We start from the raw sequence: 21,499 nt of genomic DNA, 5'->3' as shown, positions 1-21,499 counted from the left end.
CCATTTAGTTGGGAGTGACCACTCTGATGAGCCCTTTTAGTCATGTAAATATAATGTGAAAGCTTACCCAGTGTTCTCTGGAAGACCCTGAGGTAGAGAAGTGACCCAAAGGCCAGGGCTTCAGCATGAGAGGTTGAGTATCCTGTTTATAATGTCAATTGGGCTTCTTAGCAGCACTGTTCTCTGTGGAGTCTCAGCAGACTATCCCCCATACCCAGATTTAGACCACCTACAGCCTGGGAGATCTTGTGTCTTTTGGATTCCAGGCATTTTCTTGTGGGAGGCTGGGACCTGAGGCTGAACTCTCAGAGATTTGCAGATCATAACTCCTCCTCTCCTGACTCTGGTGACACAGTGAAGACCCTGGATTATAGCCTTGGTACTAGCCCAGCCTGGATGGGAAGTGTCCCCAACAGGGTATTACCCACAGCTGAATGAGTCCATCATCATAGGGAAATGCATGGTGAACTCTCATTGGGGCCATGGGAAGTCCTTCTGGAGGAAAGGGATCTGCCCCACTGTCAATCACCCAGAAGCAGGAAATGAGTGGGCATGCACTGGAGGATGGAAGGACAGGTTCTCTCTGGAACTGGGAGTTGATTGGACTCCAGGTCGGAACGCCTGGGAATTCCCATTGTAGAGGTTGAGCTGCCCCCACCACTGGGATGTCTATGGGGATTAGGAAGGAAGATTTTTAGCTTGTGGGCTTTAAGAGTGGCCCCTGCTGATGCTGTGAACCACTCTGTGTTCACAAGCCTGACCGAGTTACTCAGAGGAGAAGTAAGAAGGGCAATGGTCCCTCCCCAAGGCTAGAATAGGCATGTGCTGGAGGTGGGCTGGGAAAAGGCAGGTGAGCTCATCAAAGTGGCTAACTCTTGGGAATCATCAGTAGTATGGGCAGATTCTGGCATCAAGACAAGAAGCCTGAACAGAAAGAAAAACTAGAGGGACTTGTTCTCAGGAACACTTCCGTCTGGTTATCAGGAGCCCAGATTCCTGGACAGTTCACAGTGATAACTGAGAAGATACTTTGAGGGGCCTTCATTTCTGGAAAGAAGGCCAATGGGAGCTCATGTTGTAATAATCTGGGTAGAAAAGGATGGGTTATTTCATCTTGTCACAAAATGGTCAAGCAGTAGACAGATGGGCTGAGTTTTAGCAATTACTATGGGGTCTATTTGTGACATGAAAGGTACTAAAATCATATCACCTGTAAAAGACAGACAAGAAATACTTATTCCTTTTTCCTTTTCTCCAAATTCAGATAGATCTCCTTTTCTGAGATTTAGGAGTAGAACCAAAAGGTCTCTACCCAAAGGAATATTATAGTATGTCCAGACAAAGAATTAATAATGGCCTAGTGCATGTAGTAGAAAATTTATGACATATCTTTATTGGCACTTCTAATCCCTGGAAGTACAGTGCTCTTACCCTGAGTGTAGCCACTCACAAATGAAGGCGTGCTGTGGGTCATAGTACACTGTCCTTTCACAGATCCTGTTTTTCACAGTAGAAAGCCAGATTCACCAAATATTTTTTGTACCAATACCTTTCATCAGTGAAGAAGAGCTAAGTGTAATACCTAGCTTTGAGAATGGAAGTATAAATAGAATGTTCAGGCTACGATGTCCGCGCGAGCTCTCCAGGCTCGGCTGCTCCTTGGTTGAGCGCCCGCCTGGCCTCGCCGCTCATGGACGCCCCGCGCCGCCGCCCCCCTGCCCCGCGCCGCTCACCGCTCCGGCCCCCACCGGGCTCCGACACGGACGACGTCCTGCAGATCATGGCCATCACCGACCAGAGAGCCTGGACGAGGCGCAGGCCAGAAAGCGTGCTCTGAATTGTCATCAGATGAAGCCTGCTGTCTTCAGCGTGCTCTGTGAGATCAAGGGAAAGACAGATGAGCAGAGTGAAGCTCCGGAGAGAGGGTTGCACCCCAGTAACCCACAACCAGGCTGCGTGCTGCCCCTCCACACCCTTTTCTGGCTCACGGAGGGAACTCTGCACCCACAGGCCCCTGGCACTGTCTGTGCATCTGCTGCTCACACTGCACCCATGATGGCTCCTGGCCTCTGCAATCTGTCTCCAGCGCTTACGGGGTTCAGGAAGACTGAGTGTCTGGGGCCTGACTTAGAACCCAAGGCTTATCATTCGTATCATCCTGAAAAGAAAGCCATCCTCCATGTCAACCGTGCTGTCGAATGTTCCTGGAAGCACTACCCCCACGAGTTCCAGGAATTGCCTTCCGATGCCTCCTCCGGCCTGTGGGAAGGACACGGGTGCATCTTCCAGGGTCGATACGCAGGCCCTCCGCCTGTGCTCTCCTCTGTGTGCTGTCTGGATGGTCCTGCCTGCCGCAGTCTCTGAAGGCCGAGGATACCCTAGGAGTGCACCCCCTTCCCGAATCCTTCCCTTGCAACAGCCATCCTTCTTGGTATCTGGAGGAGCTGTCCTGAGGAGAACAAATAAACCCTTCTTAGAGAGCTTTGAATTTAGCTGGGAGGACCCAATACTGGCCCAGTCCCTTTCCTGAAACCCCTGGGGCTGGGTGCATTACAGACCTCAGAACTGTTTAGGTTTTACGTATGTGGTGTTGACAAGAACTGAGGCAGGGCCTTGCGTTCAGTGACTTGGCCTCAGAGCAGGAACGGTCGCGCACGCTGGTGTGGGTCAGGCTTTGCCTCCAAATTCGCTTGAATGCCAACTTGCGTAAAGACCTTTGGATCTTGGATTGCAGGTGGGCAGCCCGTTGAAGAGCTGCCAAGCGTCCTGGGAAGTTCACATCGAGGGACCTGCTCCGTCTTCTCCAAACCGTGACTGTCCCCTGTGCTGGCCTCAAGTACGCATCTGTGCCTCACTTTGGTCAGTCCTGGGTTCGCTTTGTCTCTGAGGAGCGAGAAGTCCCAGCCCCACCAGCCTTGCTCTCGGGCCAAGGAGCACGGGCAGCTGCCGTGGGGGAAGTGGATGTAATAACTCTCACACAAAGGACCGCCCTTCTCTTTGCTCACCACTGTTCCTGGGCCTGGCTGGGAGCTCTCAGGCATAAGTAATCCAGCGGGTTTTTTTACCTCTGTTTCCCTTCCTCCTCTGCCACTCAGGTCTGTTGCAATTGCAACATCTTGATCAGTAGCTTCAGCTTTCTGGTTGGGTCTGTCCAACGACTACCCTTCGGGCCAATGTGTGACTTCGTCCAGAATTCAGATCTCTTTTGTGTTTGGCTGGCCCTGGGGCTGAGATCCCTGTGCGGTATTTCGCTGTGGCCGTGCAGGGGGCGGATCTCCTAGAGCTGGGGGGTTATTTTTCAGGTTGCTTGGAGTGTCCTTTCTCGGCTCCACAGGCTCCGGGTGACTCATGAATCAAGCCTCCGATTCTGATCAGCCTACATAGCTCCTCTGCAGCTATTGACTGTAATCAAGTATAATTAAATGAGGCGTTCTTCAGCCACACTAGCCACATCTCAAGTGCTCAGTAGCCACATGTAGCTAGTGGCTCCCATATTAGTACAGATCTAGAACATTCCATCATTGGGAAAGTTCTATTGGACAGACAGGTGGATTAGTATAGCCAAATAGAAAAATCAAGGATTATGAAAAAAATCTAATGTCCATGATGATGACTAGAGAAACAAGATGTGGTCCATCTGTACAATGGACTGCTGTTTAGCCATAAAAAGGAATGAAGTTTTCTGACACGAGCTACAACATGGATGAACCTTAAAAACTTTATGCTAGGGCTTCCCTGGTGGTGCAGTGGTTAAGAATCTGCCTGCCAATGCAGAGGACATGGGTTCGAGCCCTGGTCCTGGAAGATCCCACACGCTGCAGAGCAACTAAACCCGCGAGCCACAACTACTGAGCCCGTGTGCCACAACTACTGAAGCCCGCACGCCTAGAGCCCGTGCCCCTCAGCAAGAGAAGCCACAGCAGTGAGAAGCCTGTGCCCTGCAACAAAGAGTAGCCACCCACTCACCGCAACTAGAGGAAGCCCATGCGCAGCAACAAAGACCCAACGCAGCCAAAAATAAATAAATAAGTAAATTTTTTAAAAGAAAAAGAAAAACTTTATGCTAACAATAAGGCCCTACTGTATAGCACAGAGAACTATATTCAATATCTTGTAATAACCTATAATGCAAAAGAATCTGAAAAAGATATAGATACAGATATAGATAAACTGAATCACTTTGCTGTGTACCTGAAACATTATAAATCAGCTATAGTTCAATTAAAAAAAAAAAAAAAAACCTTTATTCTGAGTAAAAGAAGCCAGACACAAAAGTCCACAATAGTGTGTGGTTCCATTTATGTGAAATGTCCAGGAGAGGGAGAAAGAGATTAGCAGTTGCCAGGGGCTGGGGTGGGGAGTGGGGAGTGACTGCTAACAGGGACGGGGTCTCTTTCTGAGGTTGTGAAAAAGTTAGGTGGTAGTCGCACAACCTGGTGAATGTACTGAAAACCACTGAGTTATTTCACTGGAAATGGGTGAGTTGTATGTCACATGAATTATTTCTCAATAAAGCTGTTATAAAAACCAAAAAAAAAAAAAAAAAAAGAATGTTCAGCCACAAAAGACATACACCTTCCCAAAGACAGGGATATAAGGGACATCAACTTCTAATATCCCTCCCTTCTCCATGACTCAGTGAGTCTACTGCTGATTCTACAGCATCTCTGCTTAATTCTGATTTTTCACAGCTAATACAAAGTCAGGTGTGAGTCAATAGCAGCCAGAAACAGGATTTGCTAGAAATGAGGCCTCAGATCTAGAAGCACAACTCTATCTAGCTCCCCTTACATTCTCTGTTTCAGTAAAATTTTGTATGATTCTCAAGCTCTATAGTATTTACCCCTACATAACAGTTAGATTCATTTAAAGTGAGATATGGTTTTCAACTTGAGTCATCTTTAGGCCATTTGTGGATGAGCTTTGCATAATTCAGGGGGGAAAATGTTCAACATATTGAATGAGTTTGATAAAAAGACACATAGCTTGATTCAATTTTTTTTTTTTTTTTTTTTTTTTTTTGCGGTAGGCGGGCCTCTCACTGTTGTGGCCTCTCCCGCTGCGGAGCACAGGCTCCGGACGCGCAGGCTCAGCAGCCATGGCTCACGGGCCCAGCTGCTCCACGGCACGAGGGATCTTCCCGGACCGGGGCACGAACCCGTGTCCCCTGCATTGGCAGGCGGACTCTCAACCACTGTGCCACCACGGAAGCCCTTGATTCAATTTTTATTTATTGGTTTTACAGCTTTATTGAGGTATAATTGACATACAATAAACTGCACCTATTTAAAATGTGCAATTTAATAAATTTTAATTGATGTATATAACCATGAAACCATCACCACAATCAAGATAATAAACATGTCTATCACCCTTTCAGATTGCCTCATGCCCCTTTGTTTGACTCAATTTTTAACCAAGGAGAATATACTCACAAGGTCTTTCCTATACTCCCTGCCTCAGAAAGTCAAATTGCCAAGAAATCGATTTCTGAGCCTTATTTGGCTTTTATTTGGACAAGTTGAATAAATACATGCAATTTGTTGACAATGCATTCGTGAGAGTACAAGAAATCTGTCTTTAAATTGCATCTTCACAGAAGACATTTCCATAGTAAACTCTATTTGTCCCAGGAAGTATTAGACTACTTGAAAGATGGAAATTGAAAAGTAAGCAATCATACTTTGAAAGGTCCCTGGTTTTCATCTCTTACGGGTCTGCAAATTTCTCAGAAGCTAAACTTGAGAAAACACCAGATTTCTGACATGGGCATTACAGCTTCCACCCTGCCTCAGACTCAGTGATGGAGGTGAAACCCCAACCTTGAGTTTTATGTTGGGGGAACCACATTTCCAACTGGCTTCTCGTTAAATGTTATTTAAGAATTGTTTGATAAAAAATATTACTGTTCCAGATAAAATAATGTCAATAGCAACGTTGATAATATGATAAAATGATTTTTTCCTTCTATGGTCTCTGCCTCAGTTGGAGTCCAATTTTCCTGGCTCTGCTGCTACTAACTATGAGCGCCCCTATGTAAGACATTTAACATCTCCAAGACTCAGCTTCCTTGTCTATAAAATGGGATTCATGATAAGATAGGGTTTCCTTGAGGATGAGATAATATAATAGATAATTAATGTTAGCTATTATTGTATAGGTATTGCTTTTGCTAATTGTGCTATAGGCTAGAAATGAAAGATAAAAGCCTCAAATTTCAGGGTTGCTGACATTCTGGAGCAAGTATTTACTACCCATCAATCTTTAGTGGAGCTGGCTATCTTCTGGTGGTACCTGGACACCTGTCTATGGCCAAGAGGTAACCTGCTCACTGGATCATTTTGGTTTAGGGAGAGAAGGAAGGGACACTCACTGCCAGGGATGAAAGTTCTTCCCAAAACTCAGCTTCCTGAGGATGGAAGTAGCCCCACCTTTCCCTGGAAGACCTCGCTATTACAGTACAGTACTCATGTTCTCTTGCAAGGCCCCAAGGAAGCAGTTCTCTAAGTTTGACGTGGTCCCATGGGGGTCCAGCCTGTCCTTTGTAAACAGCCCTGAAAAAAATAGAAAGAGTTCCAGTTGGAACAGCTGTCTTGAAATGTTGTTTCACATTGTAAATTATAATCATTAAAAAGTGTCCATCTTAGTTCTGGAGCTTATCCTAAGGAAATCCTCCAAAATGAGAAACAAAACAAAACAAACAAAAAAAACATACATAGACTATACCTCAAAAAAAAAAGGAAAGTATACCCAACACAGAGGCTAACAGTGAAAAATTCAAAAACATAATGCAATATCTAAAATTCTGGCACATCCATGGGCTAGGATATAATGCAGGAATTAAAAATTATGTAGAAATGGAAAATGTTTCTGCTGTAATATTAAGTTAAAAAACATTTGATTTATTACACATAAAATCTAACTTCATAAAAGTATATATAATATGAGCAAATGAAAGCAGTTTTATGTTAATAGAGTAGGTGATATTTTTCTCTTATTTTCCAGACTTTCTATAATGTTTTCTTATTGCATTTTTTTTTAACTGTATAAAAGGGTAGCTTCCAAGATAGCTTCAGAAGAAATTGTGAAGTCCAGGATCTTTTCTACAGTAAAGAAAGTTGTGTGCAAGTACTTACATGATGTGTGAGTGTTATTGTTTTGTGGACTTTTTTGCTTCATCATGGGTGGGTAGGGGGGCTGTCATGCCAGAGTTTGCCTGGTAACCAAAAAGAATCCCTCAGGGGAAGCATCTCAGTTGTAAGAGATTTGTAACTGTAAATATGGCAGTTAAAATGTAACCAGAAAAAGGGGAGCCTGGCAGATCTGGCTCCGGGCAAACACGGAGATAGTTTTGTAGGGTGTAGAGAAAAAATGGCTGCGGGGTATTACAGATCTGTGTTCAACTCTGTGACCTTGGAACAACCAATTCTAGTGCAATTCAAGTTACTTATCTGAACCTCAACTTCTTCATCTGTGAGATGCTAGTAATTACGATTATCCTCCCACAGAAAGCTCTAGTGAGAACTTCAGTTTGGTTTACTGTACTAGTTTCTGGGGATAAAATAATGAGTAAGATGCCAGCCTTGCTCTCAAGGAACAGACATGGGAAGAGCATTCTAAGCAGAGGGTGAGGCATAAGTAAAGAAGAGAAGAGTGATATCCCCGTGTTGTGGACAATTACTAGTACATCAGTATCATACGGTACCGCAGAGCTAGAAAACTATAGAGGTAGGGAGGAAACAGACTGATATGTCCCATACCATTGAACTTTACCCTGAATGTAACAGAGAACCACTAAAGGATTTTGTGCAGGAGAGTTGGAACCTTTTTTTTTCATTGATGTAAACAGTCCTATGAAGGATAAGGTTCAAGGCACAGAAATCAAGTGAGAGGCCGTTGCGTGGTCCAGTGAGAGATGACGACCGAATGGGTCCCATCTCCTCCCTACTCATTCCCACCACAGACCCAACAGCCGCCCCAGATTGGTTAGTGGTTAGTAGCAGCCTTGACTACTCACTCTCACATCCCACATCCTTTCAATCAGCAAATGCTCTAGTTGGTCCCACCTCTAGCTTATAGCCAGAATCCAGTGATTTCTTGCCATTTCCACTGTTCAGCACTCTGGTTGATATACGCCAATATCATCTCTTGCCTGGAATACTGCAGTAGCACCCTAACCATTCTCCCTGCTTCTGTTTCTCCCTCTTCAGGCTTCCGTCAATACAGCAGCCAAAGGGATCCTTTTAAAACATGGCAATCATGTCATTCCTCTCCCCAAAACTCCCCAGTGCCTCTTTATCTCTCCCTTCCTTCCTTTTCTTCTTCTCACCTTCTACTTCTAGGTGATTAGTAGATAAATATATGTTAAAGGAATGATTAAATGGTGAAAGTTGTGATCTAAGTGGTAGAAGAGGGAAACCGTGGAAAAAAGACATTTTTGAACATGACGTTGGAGGTGAAATTGACCAGATTCAATAACTGGCGAAATGTTTAGAATGAGGAGTTAGGACAGCTCACAGGTGTCTCACCTGGGCACCTGGATGGGTTGGTGGTGCCATAACTTGAGCAAGGGAGAGAGGCGGTGAAGCAGGCATGAGGCATGGAACATCCTGAGTGAGAGGGCCCTGGTGGGGGCACAAATGCATGCATCCGGTGGACAGCTGGGGACAGAGGTCACAAATGTCCCTTCTGCCCAACCAGATTTACCATTGCCTGGGTTCCACATGATAATGGAGAGGGGCAAAATCCAGATCAGAAAGTCTCAAACTTCAGGGTACATAAGAATACCCCCAGGGATGCTTACTCAAAGTCCAAATTTCCTGCCCTGTTGATTCTGATTCAGTAAGAGCTGCAGGGAGCCCAGGAATCTGCATTCTATCTAGGGCCCAGGGGATTCTGATGCAGGTGACCTGCAGGCCATACTTTAAGAAACAATGACCTTGATCTTCTCTCTCACTTTGGTCCCCTGCATTGCTCCCAGCTGACTGAAAAATATATTTACATTCCTATCATTTTTAAAAACCTGGATGTTGTCAGATGGAAACACCAACACTTGAGTAACATATAAACTGCATTATTTGCATGTATTTGATAAGGAATTTTATGATAACATTATATGTCATAATTATATTATAGAATGCAATAGCAGATTCCAGTGAGTTACACATAATTATATTAAAAGCAGTATTTAGGGCTACTATATTGTTTGTTGAATTGTTGTAATTTCATTAAGTATAGGAACCTATAATGGATTAAATTCAGAAAGAGTGAAGTTTTACAGTGGTACAGAGAGATTGAAATTTGCAGTGAAGATAACTGCACTCCATTTACCTTCCATGTTGTTCTGGCAGTGTTTTCTTCCATTCAACTTTCCACCGTGGAATTCCTTGAAACAATCCTCACAGCTTCTTCTTGAATGGGCCACCTTATTTTTCATTTTTATACTGACCTTTTTAATCCCTTTCTTTTTCATGCTTTCCTCAGTGTTTCCCATTAGCTTTTTTCAAATCCCTGATACTCATGGGCCCATGTTTTTCATCTCTTTTTCTCTGCACCCTAAGTCTTCACCATAGTCCCATTTCTTGGTGATCCAATCTCATTAATATTTCTCATCTCATGTGAAACAATAATTGGGAACAGCCAACTTTAGGGTTCTATAATTCCACAGCTTGTGCATCTGTGAATCTGAGGCAAACTTAGCCAAAAAAAAAAAAAAAAAAAAAAGTAAAAGAAAAAAACCCCAAAAACCCAGCTCCTACAATTTCCAGATTCAAGAACTGAGTTTGAATTCCTAAATAATCCATGATATTCTGGCAACTTGGCCTACCATTCTTCATTGACTATGAACTTCTACCTTCCTCAGGGCATTTTTCTTCAGGATAAATATTTAATTCAATGTAATATACACGGAACAGTTATTTGAAACAAATGAAGTGAGTAAAATGTGATGGTAGACGGGCCAACAATGGGAAGTGAATATTTTGCTGTCAATTAATAACAATTAATTAATTTAAATTAAATAAATTAATTTTAAATTACAATTAGATTTTAGAAGCTACTATGTAAATACCACAGTTCCCTCTGCAGCTCTCAGCAAGCTTCCTTCTCAAACCCCCTTCAAATAATCTAGGCCACAATTCAGATGCAGGTCTCACAAACACATTTTTAAATCATATATTCTAATTGATTTTAACATAAGGAGTGATTTCCTTGTTGTTTGTGATATACACAGGGTGAGGAACTGCCTAATTTATACATGACTGCAAGACAGCAGAAACAGGTAAAATAGGAAGCAAACAGATCCTTTAGTATTTTAGACACAAAACAGATTACTCAGCTGAATTCAACATTTCTTTTTTTATTCATAACTTACCTGTGTAGAAAAGACATTAGTCTAATGAAGCTTTCCAGGGTAGGGCTGAAACCACCCGATGGAAAGCTCAGCTCCTTTAGCCTTTTCATTTCACAAGGGGCAGCAATCCCTTCTCCAAAGGTATCTGCTAATTCTAATACAGATTTTCAACAATTTCAGATATACAGAAGGATGCGGTTATCCACTGTTTGGGACAAACTAGTTCTCACAGAGTAAACTGTCTTTGTCATGTCGATGGTGTTCCTTGAACAGGCCCAGTCCTGAGGCATCATTTCCTCCCTGACCTGAGAATCTCTGTAACCTACTGCTCCTCTGATTACACCCATTTAAGCATCAACCCTGATAGATCTTTCCTTCTGTATGGGTGAGAGCTGAGAGATCTTTGGCTTTATTACTTAGGTTGACCTCTTCCAAAAGAATATAAGCATATAATGGGACAGCAATATAAGATAAAAAGTAATGCAGCTATTATCAGAAATGGGTGCCTGCCAAATTCTTTTCATTTCATGTCATTAAAGCAAAAAGTGGAGTTTTTAAAATGAAAAGTTCCCTGATTGCTATGAATTTATCTCATTGGTTTTGCTTAAGTAATCAATCTAATTTTTTCATATGGTGAAACGAGTATAATCCTCAAGAAGCAAAAATAAAAGTGGGGATTCTTTAATTCTTTTAGTCAGATATCCTCATCTTACTCTGTAAAGGGCAAAAGTTATCCCTATTTAAAGCTCTTTTGTCTGTTTTATAGACCACCACCTTTATGCATTTTACTTCCTACCTTTATATGTCCTCTCCCAAAAAAGCCATGCATTTGAAAGAGCGTATACTGATTGCATAATTATTACATTGAAACCCCTACAATAGCCCTCTGTGAGGAAATACACTCAGATTAACTCGCTCATGTAAGATCACAGAGCTCAAAAGTGTCCAAGCAAGGATTAGAACAGCTGTTTTCTCCTTCCAAACTCATACTTCTTAGCACTGCATCACCACTATCCATCTTCAAAAATATTCTGGAAATACATAGAACATACTTAGGAAATTGAGTTTCCTTTGATTTGGGGCCCAGTTGGTGAAGAGTGTTATCTACTACCTCTTGGAGGTAGTCCTTCATTCTTGAGTCCATATCACCTGAGCGAATGTAAATCTCTTCTGGAAGCTTTAATTCAGCAGTTAAAATAGTAGAGATTTCAAGGGCTGCCCATAGCCCCCAATCAGTACTGAATGGGCTGAACCTACCCCTCCCTTCCCCTGCTCAACTTTTTTCCTAGTTCATGAATAAATTGGCCTAACTCAGTTATACTAATATGTAATGTGAGAAAATGCCAACAGTTAATTAGGGATGAACCTGTGAAAACTTGGGGGAAGCTACATGTTTCAATTATATTAATGAACACGCAAATGCAATCAAATCAAATGGATAAGCATTGTGTCAAGTTTTTACAAGAAGAGAATTGCATTTCACATGCATGAAAGCAAGTCTCTTATAACTTACAGAGTACGAGACTAAAAATAAGCACACAGGGGAACCATTAAAATACTTATTATTTGAGTTAAATTAGAATTCTGTGAGGATGATTTCATCAAATGATTTGTGTTATTTTAATTTCCTTTCACAATCAACCAGATTCAAATGACTATATCTGTAGGTTACATGGTTAAGCAGATGCTCCTTAAACATCAAACCCGTTTTTTATAACATCCGTCACTGATTTTTAAAAGGTTTAATATTAACCTAAAGCTAACCACCAAATACCCTCTGATTTTTAAAGTTGTCAACTCTTTCACATAATATTTCATAAATGTTGATCTTAAAGAAAAAAGAGAATATCTCTCAGAGGCAAGAGCTTTATATCTCAAAATATTTTATGATTTAACAGGTGTCCTTAGAATTGAAAAAGATGATGCTAGACTCAGCTAAAATTCAATACCTGTTCTTTAAAGTGGCTAACAGCAGTGTGGAGTTCTGACACTCATAGTGTGTATGAAATTCTAGTTCTTCAGCACCAAGAAATCACCCAGGGAGAAGGAACTGCTTCACGAATTCAATTTTATCACCCATCCATAAGCAGCTGTATTTCTTCAAGTAGCTTTGATATTTGTGAGCATTAATAGTGACTGATTGCTCCCTGCTTGGGATTTCTCGGTGCATTTCCTTTAGCACATCTGAGAGCCATGTGCTTCCCTAATGGGAAAATAAAATTTAAAAAAAAGTAAGTGGGGCCAGTGATTTCATTTAAAACTAGGAAGAATTAGAAATGGACCAGAAGACAGACTTGCTACCATCCAAAGACCAACTAGTATGCCACCAAGTAAGTGCAAGAGTTTACGTTACCCAAGAGTTCTCAAAATGTTGTACGTTGGACTTCCCTGGTGCTGCAGTAGTTAAGAATACGCCTGCCAGTGCAGGGTACACAGGTTAGATGGCTGGTTCTGGAGGAGCCCACGTGCCGTGGAGCAGCTAAGCCTGTGGACCGCAACTACTGAGCCTGTGCTCTAGAGCCCACGAGCCACAACTATTGAGCCTGCATGCCACAACTACTGAAGCCTGCATGCCCTAGAGCCCATGCTCTGCAACAAAAGAAGTCACCGCAATAAGAAGCCCGTGCACCACAACGAAGAGTAGCTCCCACTGGCCACAACTAGAGAAAGCCCGTGCGCACCAACGAAGACCCAACGCAGCCAAAAATAAATAAATAAATTTATTTAAAAAAAAAAGCTGTACGTTACCTGAATTTTTGTAAAGAGAATCACGCTCTCAATATAATAGAGAATCTTGTTATTTAAGGGAATATATCGTAAATCATTCAGTAGAGAATTCTTTTGGAAAGGGAAAAATTACCCCTGTAATGTATCTTTCACGTGGAAATAGAATAATATGGATATACCAGAACGTATGTTAGATTTCTTAAGACCAGAAAAATATGCAACTAAGTCTCTGTATAAATGGGAAGTGATTTTTTTTTCACCGTAAACATTCATAAACCATCGGAATTAGACACCAACGGAGTGGTAGATAAAAAAAGAAAGCCTTCCCTCTGACAGAATCATCTCCTTAATCAAGGTAGGCAAGAGGGTCCCAGTTGCCACTATTTCCAAAGCCCCTCTGATGTCTTACTGTAAGCAACCCACACCCTCCTTCCCGGCCCTCAAGCCAGGAGACTGGTATGAGGAAAATGAAGCCAAATGAGAGGTGATTGTCTACTGTTGACCATGGGAGTCTTTGCCTTACAGTCCCTACTCTCTATTGGCTAAATACATACTAAACCAACCAATGTTTATGGTCAATTTTGTATAGTCTTGGTTTCCATTTTCATGCTTGATTCAACATTATGTCATCCTTACAAAGTAAGTTGGGAGAAAAAAGTGATGAGAGACTCAAGTATGTTTGGGGGGATAAGCCAGTTACCCCAGAGATCGAATCTTTTGGATTGCTCTTTTTATTTCAAAATATCAATCATTTATCACAACTTTCACACTATATTTGCAAGACACTGTGCCAACCATGGTCACATGTCCTTATGATAAAAAGATGTATAAAGCAAATCAAAACTATTCAAATAATACAATAAAATGTTAGAAGATAAAGATAACCTTCAACTAGTGAGGTGTGCGAAGAGAGAAAGAGAATGGAATTCAAGATGGCTCCACAAGAAGGTGACACTGGAAAAATAGGTAGGATTTGGACGTGTGAACATGAAGGAAAGAGACCTGAATGCAAATTATACTCCAGGAGTTTTGTAGAGTACTTTCCCACATATGATTTCATAAAACCCTTACCTTACCTCCATGAAGAAGTTGGAGACTTGTGGCTGATACTTGCTAGAGGTCCCTAATTGCATTTCTTTCCCTTGCAGTTGGGTTGGAATCATGTTACTCAGTCTGGTCAATGGAATGTGGATGGAAGTGAAGGATGCCACTTTCAGGCTTGATCATAAAAAGCCATATAATCCTCCACACTTTCTTACTGCTTATCAGCCAGCTGAATGCAAAGAATCCAGCAGAGAAGACCAAGAAGGTCTCAGAACATGCCAGCACCACACATAAAATGCCCTCAAGGAAACCTGAGTCACTGCTTCTACTAGAATTCCACTCCTCACCACACACACACACACACACACACACACACACACACACACATACTCTTGGTCCCTGTGGCAGCTGCTTTAGGCTTCATAAGAGCAGGAAATAAACCTTTATTGTGCCAAGCAATCAGGATTTGGGGACTGATTGTTGTAGCAGCTAGCATTAACTGCCCTGGTTGATACAGGGAGTTACTACAACCTTCATTTTATGCGGGAGAAAAAACGAATCTCACAGAGGGGAGAGCATGCCTAAGAATACAAGAAAAGTAGAAAAGCATGGTACGAAAGCAAAGAAAGTACAAGTTCAGAGTCCTTCATAATCATACCCCCTCTCAGTTCTCCAGCAGCCCCTGTAGGACTTGCCATGTTCCCAACATGCCATGCCTATGCTGTACCACTTCTGCTTTTCTGTCCTTTCCTTCTGGAATTCCCTTCCGAACTGTGTCTTCCAAATATGGACTAATTTTTGTCAAAGTAATCTCATTGATTGAACCTCAATAATACCGTCCTTATTGCAATGTGATGTGGCAGAAATAGTGACAAACTGGAGCCAGAAGAGAAGGGTGTAGACTTGGGGTTCACCTCTTACGAACATGACCCTGAGCAAATGACCCAAACTTTCTGAGTTTTTTTCCTCTTCTCTAAAGTGGATTTAACAACAGTTATTTTACAGGACCATTGTGAAGACAAGGTGAGGGAATAAATGAAAAGGTGTCCCCGGTACACAGAAAATGTAAAATAAAATTTGCTCCATCTATTCTACAGCCCTTTACTATTCTATTCATTTATATCTCCCCATGAAGACGGAAGTCCAGAAGAGCAGAAGCCTCATTTTATTCACCTTTATAGTCTGCATCCAATAAGTAGTAGGTGTTTCAGTTAAAATTAGGTAGAGCTACACTTGACACCGCCCCCCCCCCCGAAAAAAAGCTTAAATCCACAAGGTTTTTTTCTCTTAAGTAAAAATCCAGAAATAAGAATCCAGGGCTGCTAAGGCAGTTCCACAAATGAGTCAGGATCCCACACTCCTTCCAGCTCTATTCCCTGCCACCCTAAGGATGAGACCCTTGCGAACCTTGTGTAAGATGGCAGGTGGGCTCCAGGCAGCATACTTATACTCCAAGTAGTACAGAGGAGGAGAAAGACATGGCTCTCCCTTAAGAGACACTTCCTGGAAGTTGCACGACCACTTCTGCTTACCTACCATTGGCCAAAATTTCGTTGTGTGGCCCCACCCAGCTGCATGGGAGGCTGGGAAATGTAGTCTTTAGTTTGTGCCTCCATATACCCAAGTAGTATTCAAAGGTTCTGTTATGGAGGAAAAAGACAGGATTTCTTAATGGAGAGACAACTAGCTGTATCTGCTATATTAAACATATGACTATGCTTTGGGAAGTTGATTCTGGTGGTGATGTGGAACATGGAACCAAGGGGCAAAAGCTAAGAGCAAGGAGAATAGTTGGGATGTTATTACAGTAATACTTACAAAAGTGAACTCTTGCTGAGCATTTACTAGGTGCCAGCCACTGTGGTAAGCTCTTTACTCACATTAGCTCATTTGCTACTTCAGTTTTTCAAAGCAGCATTATAGTTCAGATTTTAGCAAAACATTTATCCTAACTTGAGGTTGTTGGATGGCTTAAAACAGTAATCAGGATATCTCATGATTTTGTGGGTTGAAATATGGGCTGAGCCAGGTGGTCTCATTTACAGGGCTCTAAATGCTTTATTCACAGTCTGAGCTTAGCTGGGACTGTACCAGAGCACCTACCAGTGGTTTCTCCAGAACAGCAGTGTCAGAGCAATAGGACTTCTTACATGGCAGCTCAGAGCTCCCAGAGAGAGTATTCCAAGAGCCAGAAAGTGGAAGTTGCCACTTTCTTGAGACCTGGGCCCTGACAGTATTCTATTGGCCAAAGTAGTCCCAAAGCCTGATCAGAGTCAGGGGAGGAGGAAAAGACCCCACTTTTCTTTTTTTTTTTTTTTGCAGTAGGCGGGCCTCTCACTGTTGTGGCCTCTCCCATTGCGGAGCACAGGCTCCGGACGCGCAGGCTCAGCGGCCATGGCTCACAGGCCCAGCCACTCTGCGGCATGTGGGATCTTACCGGACCGGGGCACAAACCCGTGTCTCCTGCATCGGCAGGCGGACTCTCAACCACTGCGCCACCAGGGAAGCCCAGACCCCACTTTTCAATGAAAGCTTATAAAAGTATTTGTAGCCATCTTTAATCTTCCACGGTGCCTTGTACTTAATCAGCATCCAATAATGTTTATTGAGTGGTTCACAGGTTTGGTTCAGTTCTAGACCCTGAAAAAATAATATAACAGGAAGAGATACTGAGTGGAGGATAAGGATTTCAAAAATGAACATGGATTTGGGGCACAGGATCTGATTCTATATTAGGCAAAGAAAAATGCAGTTTATTCCAAAACATGAGGGAAGAAAGTTAACCACCATTCTTCCCCATTTCCTATACTTCACCAACAGTTTGAATTGGTTGATTGCTTTTTGGTATTAGCTGGGAATTTCTCCAAGATTCAAGCCTGATTACTCCCTTCAGTCCTAGAGACAAGGAAACAAAGCCAGACAAGAGTGAGTTATTGCCTAAATGTAAGCTTCCTTGGCAAGTCTTGGATAATGGAGGTAAAAGGCAGTTGCTGGAAAATGCCCCAGGGAGAGCGCTCACGTGTTGAAAGAAAAGCAGTAGCTGACAGGTGTCTTTTCCAAGGTGTTTAGCAACTCCCTCTGCAAATGAGGCAATGCTCAAGTCTTGATGAGGCGTTCTTGCCTGCTAGTGACATTTTTACTGACAGCATGGTTCCAACAAGTTTGGAAAATCACCTCATTGTCATTCAGGACAAGCGGGGCCCCAAATAAAGGAATGGATTTAGAGTTGGTCTTGAAGTTAAAACCATCAGATGCTGGTTCTAATGATACTGATACAAACCCTCAAGCATCCTGGACAACCCACAGAAAACCAAGTAATTGCAATGACGACTCCCATTCATCAAAATCAGACTGGAGTAAGTTCTGCTTGTCCTGATAATGACTTGAAAATGATAAGTTAGTGAAATAAGCACTTAGAAAGACTTTTCCTTTTCACCCAGTTAATTGGCCACGTCATTTGTAAAGGAGCTTTGGCTTTCTTTTTAACTAGCTTTTCACTCCAGCTATTACAAGACTTCCTAGACCGTAAATCTTTCTAGGGTACGGCTTGACCACACTACTGTTAAGACAAGTTCTTTAGAAATGAGTTTCACATCCATTCCTGCCATGCCATGCAAGTCCTTTAAAGGCCATGAAAGCAAAAGCTAAACAGATCCAATCCTGTAAGAAGAATAAAAATGGGCTTAAAGGAATTCAGCCTGTGTATCTTATAAAAATCAGTAGTAACCTTTCCAGAAATATGATATATTGAATAATATTTCTACTGTTTTCACTTGAATTCTTAAGGGAAAACTCTATAGTACATTCACTAAAAGAAAATCAATACTTAATGGTTTTTGCTTAGTGAGAATGAAAGGCATGGAAAGTTGCTGCGTATGTTTACAGGGATGATGAGGTATTATAAGCACATGTAGGAAGGACCGATGCAAATTTAGCAAGTCAGATAATAACTGGACAAATATGACTTTTACCATAATGGTAGTGTTGTTTAAGCATGTGGAGAGCCTTGATTGGGTGACCTGAGAATAACCTTCTTTGACTGTGTAAACAGGATCAAACAAGTGACTTCACTGGCCCTGAATAAGTTATAGAAGTAGTTATCCAGCCTACAACTATGTATAATCAGCTCCTTTGGAAACTTCGTCCTTTCTTGCTCATAGAGATGTTCCCTGGCCCAAGTTTTGCCCAATGGTAAGTGCAAAACTTTAGAGGACTGTCACCTAAACTAGCTAGAAGCTGCTCAAAATCTTGTGGGATGGAGAACTTAGACCAAGCCTTCTTCACTAGCAAGGCAAGCAGACCGCCTAATACATCCATCTCAAGAAAAAGAGGGCAGGGCTTCCCTGGTGGTGCAGTGGTTGAGAGTCCGCCTGCCGATGCAGGGGACACAGGTTCGTGCCCCGGTCCAGGAAGATCCCACATGCCGCGGCGCAGCTGGGCCCGTGAGCCATGGCCGCTGAGCCTGTGCTCCACAACAGGAGAGGCCACAGCAGTGAGAGGCCCGTGTACCGCAAAAAAAAAAAAAAAGAAAAGAAAAGAAAAAGAGGGCATTGCTCAATCAACCTCACTCTCACCAAAGCAGCTCTCCATTGTCCTTGGATTTCTTGACCTAGATGTCCTTGCTCTCAACTGTGTCCAGATTTACAAGAGATTTTTCCACAGTGCATCAAAACCTGCCAAACCAGACCATGTTGGACACAATGGCATAATGGTCAAGTGCATGGATTTGACATGAAATTACATGGGATGGAGCCCAGCTTTGCTAGTCTCTAGCTACTATAACTCAGGGCAAGTTACTATGCTTTACAGATGTTTCCTCATCTGTACAATGAGCAGCATAATGGTTGTGAGCATTATGAGAAACCATATATCTGCACATGGTAAGGGCTGAAGAAATATTACCTATCATTATTATTATCAATTGCCAGCTAATGTTCTGTACTTTGGTTGCCAGAAGGGATAGGGCAGGCAGGTCCTGATTGCAAGATGCTCTTTCACAGCCTAATTCCACTTAGTGACTGAATTCAGGCCCTGATATAAAAACAGCAATGTTTTTTTGTGGGCAATAAACATGAAATATTCTTTTTGCAATCACATTTTTTTACCCACTGAGGTAGAAAATAATACCTCACAAAAATAATTTTTTTAAAGCACATTAAAATCTAATCGTAGTAATACCTGCTGGGCATCCATGTGCTTGTCCCTGTTCCCATACTTAGTACAGTACAGAAAAGAACAAAACCAAAGCAAAAATTGGGGTGGGAAGGGGCCTCTTCTGAGGTCGTGTCCACTACAAACCACGATTGACAAACTAGTTCAACCAAACTGATGTCTATGACAGGGAATGAGGTACAGTTTAACAATCCTGCTGGCAGACAGGCTAAACAGGTCTCAATTCATCAACATTCTTTGATTGGAGCTTGAATTGAATATAGATTCAAAGTGATTGCTCAGGATGGTTCAGCTCTCCTGAAGCTTTTTGTTCTCACCTACATCTGTCAGAGAAAATGGTCCATATTTACCTCGTGGAGAATTTCTTTTAGGATGTAAGTGTGTCAAAACTTAGGTTATGTCAGGATCTTTTAAAATCTCTAGGTATTGCACTTCCTGGGGAACAGCTGAAAGCTACAGACATTCATAGCCTGACTGATTTTAACCCTTCACACTGAGAAGGTGATGTCTCATTATAAATCGGGAGAGATTTCCACCCACCATCTCACACTCTGTGAGAAATATTTACCATCCCCATCAGCTGCTGCTAGCCTTTGAGCTGCTCTGTGAAAAGTGTAAAGGAGGGGGGCCAGGGGAACCGAAATTCAGCTGCCAACCTCTGTAGCAGGAAAGATTTATCCCTTGGAAAATGTAGGCTATCACTGAAGAGATCCACCCCTTAATGGCTTTCAACTCTGCAGAAATTGTTGTCAGGGAGACTGAAGCGGGTGCTTGTCATGCAGAGACCATCTTGTCAGCATACTCGCCCAGACAGGAGGACTCTCTATAAGTTACTGGTTTCTACATCCCATTTACCCCAGCTCCATCAGAACCGATATGCAATCGAACATACAAAAGACCTGATGTTGCCCATTAATGATAGATTCAAAAAGTGGGCCAGATGAGCCTCACAGTCAACTCCCAAAGAAAGTGCCCAGACATCTCTTCCTGGAAGTGAGGTTGTCGGCACAAAATGCTGTGAGTTGTTCCACAGTCTTCCGCTCCCATTCTCTGAATCCCTATAGCACTCATTACAAGTACCACACAATTTAGTGCTTGATTATATACTGTCTCGTATTGTTCTCTAATTGTTTCTCCACCCAGATAAGAGGTGGAGTTTCTTAAGATGTATTTTTTTTTTCCTAACATGATTTCTATAATTGTCTGTAGCTGCTTCCCTTAAACCTCTGTCTAGTAATTTTCTCCCATCATGGTATAAACTTCAAATCTACCTAGATGAGGAGAAATAAAAACATTGACCATCTCCCCTCAAAAAAAAAAAAAGCAACTAATAGAAAAATACGAATTATCTCCACGCATAATACATACCAAGCAATGGGATCTGTGGAAGAAAATATCACTAAAGGTAAGAAATTCAATCAACATTTGTCTCATTGGCCACCAAAATACCTCGCCTAGTATGAGAACACACTTAACAAAATCTCTTCACTCTGCTGTGTCCTCCTATCCTTTTCAACAGGGAGAGGAAAGTTTCTAAAATAATATGAATGGCAATAACCCGAATCCACCTCTGGATTAAAGTTAGCATCGTATAACCCACACCCATTACTCCCAGAATTGGTTGCTTGAAATGCAATCTGCAGAAACAACTAGGACTTTTGTTTCTAGAAGGAATATATTATCTCTCCCCTCATCGTGGCAAACAAACAACCATTTCAAATATTTTTGGAAAACCAGATGTTCCTGGGACCCGTCTCGAAGGGCAGAATCGACCTCAGTGTGAATTCCTTTTTAAATATGTGGTGGGGCCTGTCATCAGAAATGCTCTCAGCCTTTCCTGGACAACGGTTTACAGCAGCCCTGGCAAGCATTCCACGTGCCCTGAACGAACAGGCAAGTTGTGCTGGGCGGGGACACTCCCTTGCATCTCCCAGATCATTTCAGGCTGTCACAGACAAGTTTTTGTGAAGTTCAATGCAGGCTCTAAAAAGGGAAAAATGGTTTCTTCACAAAACTTTTATGTAACAACTAGAAAAGAAAAAATCCAATGCCACATGGATTTCCTGACCCTCCTTGAAGTTCTCTGTTCTCACAAAGGGTTTGTAGACAGGCAGGCAGTCCCTCCAGAATAATGCCCATGTGCCCACCATTAAGCAGAGCCGTACGTTTACACATCGCAGAAGAGTGAGGCTTTATGCCATTTTT

The 21,499-nt window shown here is 42.4% G+C and overlaps 1 long non-coding RNA gene across 1 annotated transcript in view; it reads right to left on the bottom strand.

Moving 5' to 3' along the window:
• LOC308621522 overlaps positions 1-21,499 on the bottom strand; it is a 54,292-nt gene that overhangs the window by 8,551 nt on the left and 24,242 nt on the right. The window lies entirely within an intron of this gene.

This window comes from Mesoplodon bidens (assembly GCF_964165515.1).
Source record: "Mesoplodon bidens genome assembly, chromosome: 8".
In the NCBI taxonomy this organism is placed as follows: Eukaryota; Metazoa; Chordata; class Mammalia; order Artiodactyla; family Ziphiidae; genus Mesoplodon; species Mesoplodon bidens.
This window is presented reverse-complemented; position numbering and strand designations above follow the sequence as displayed.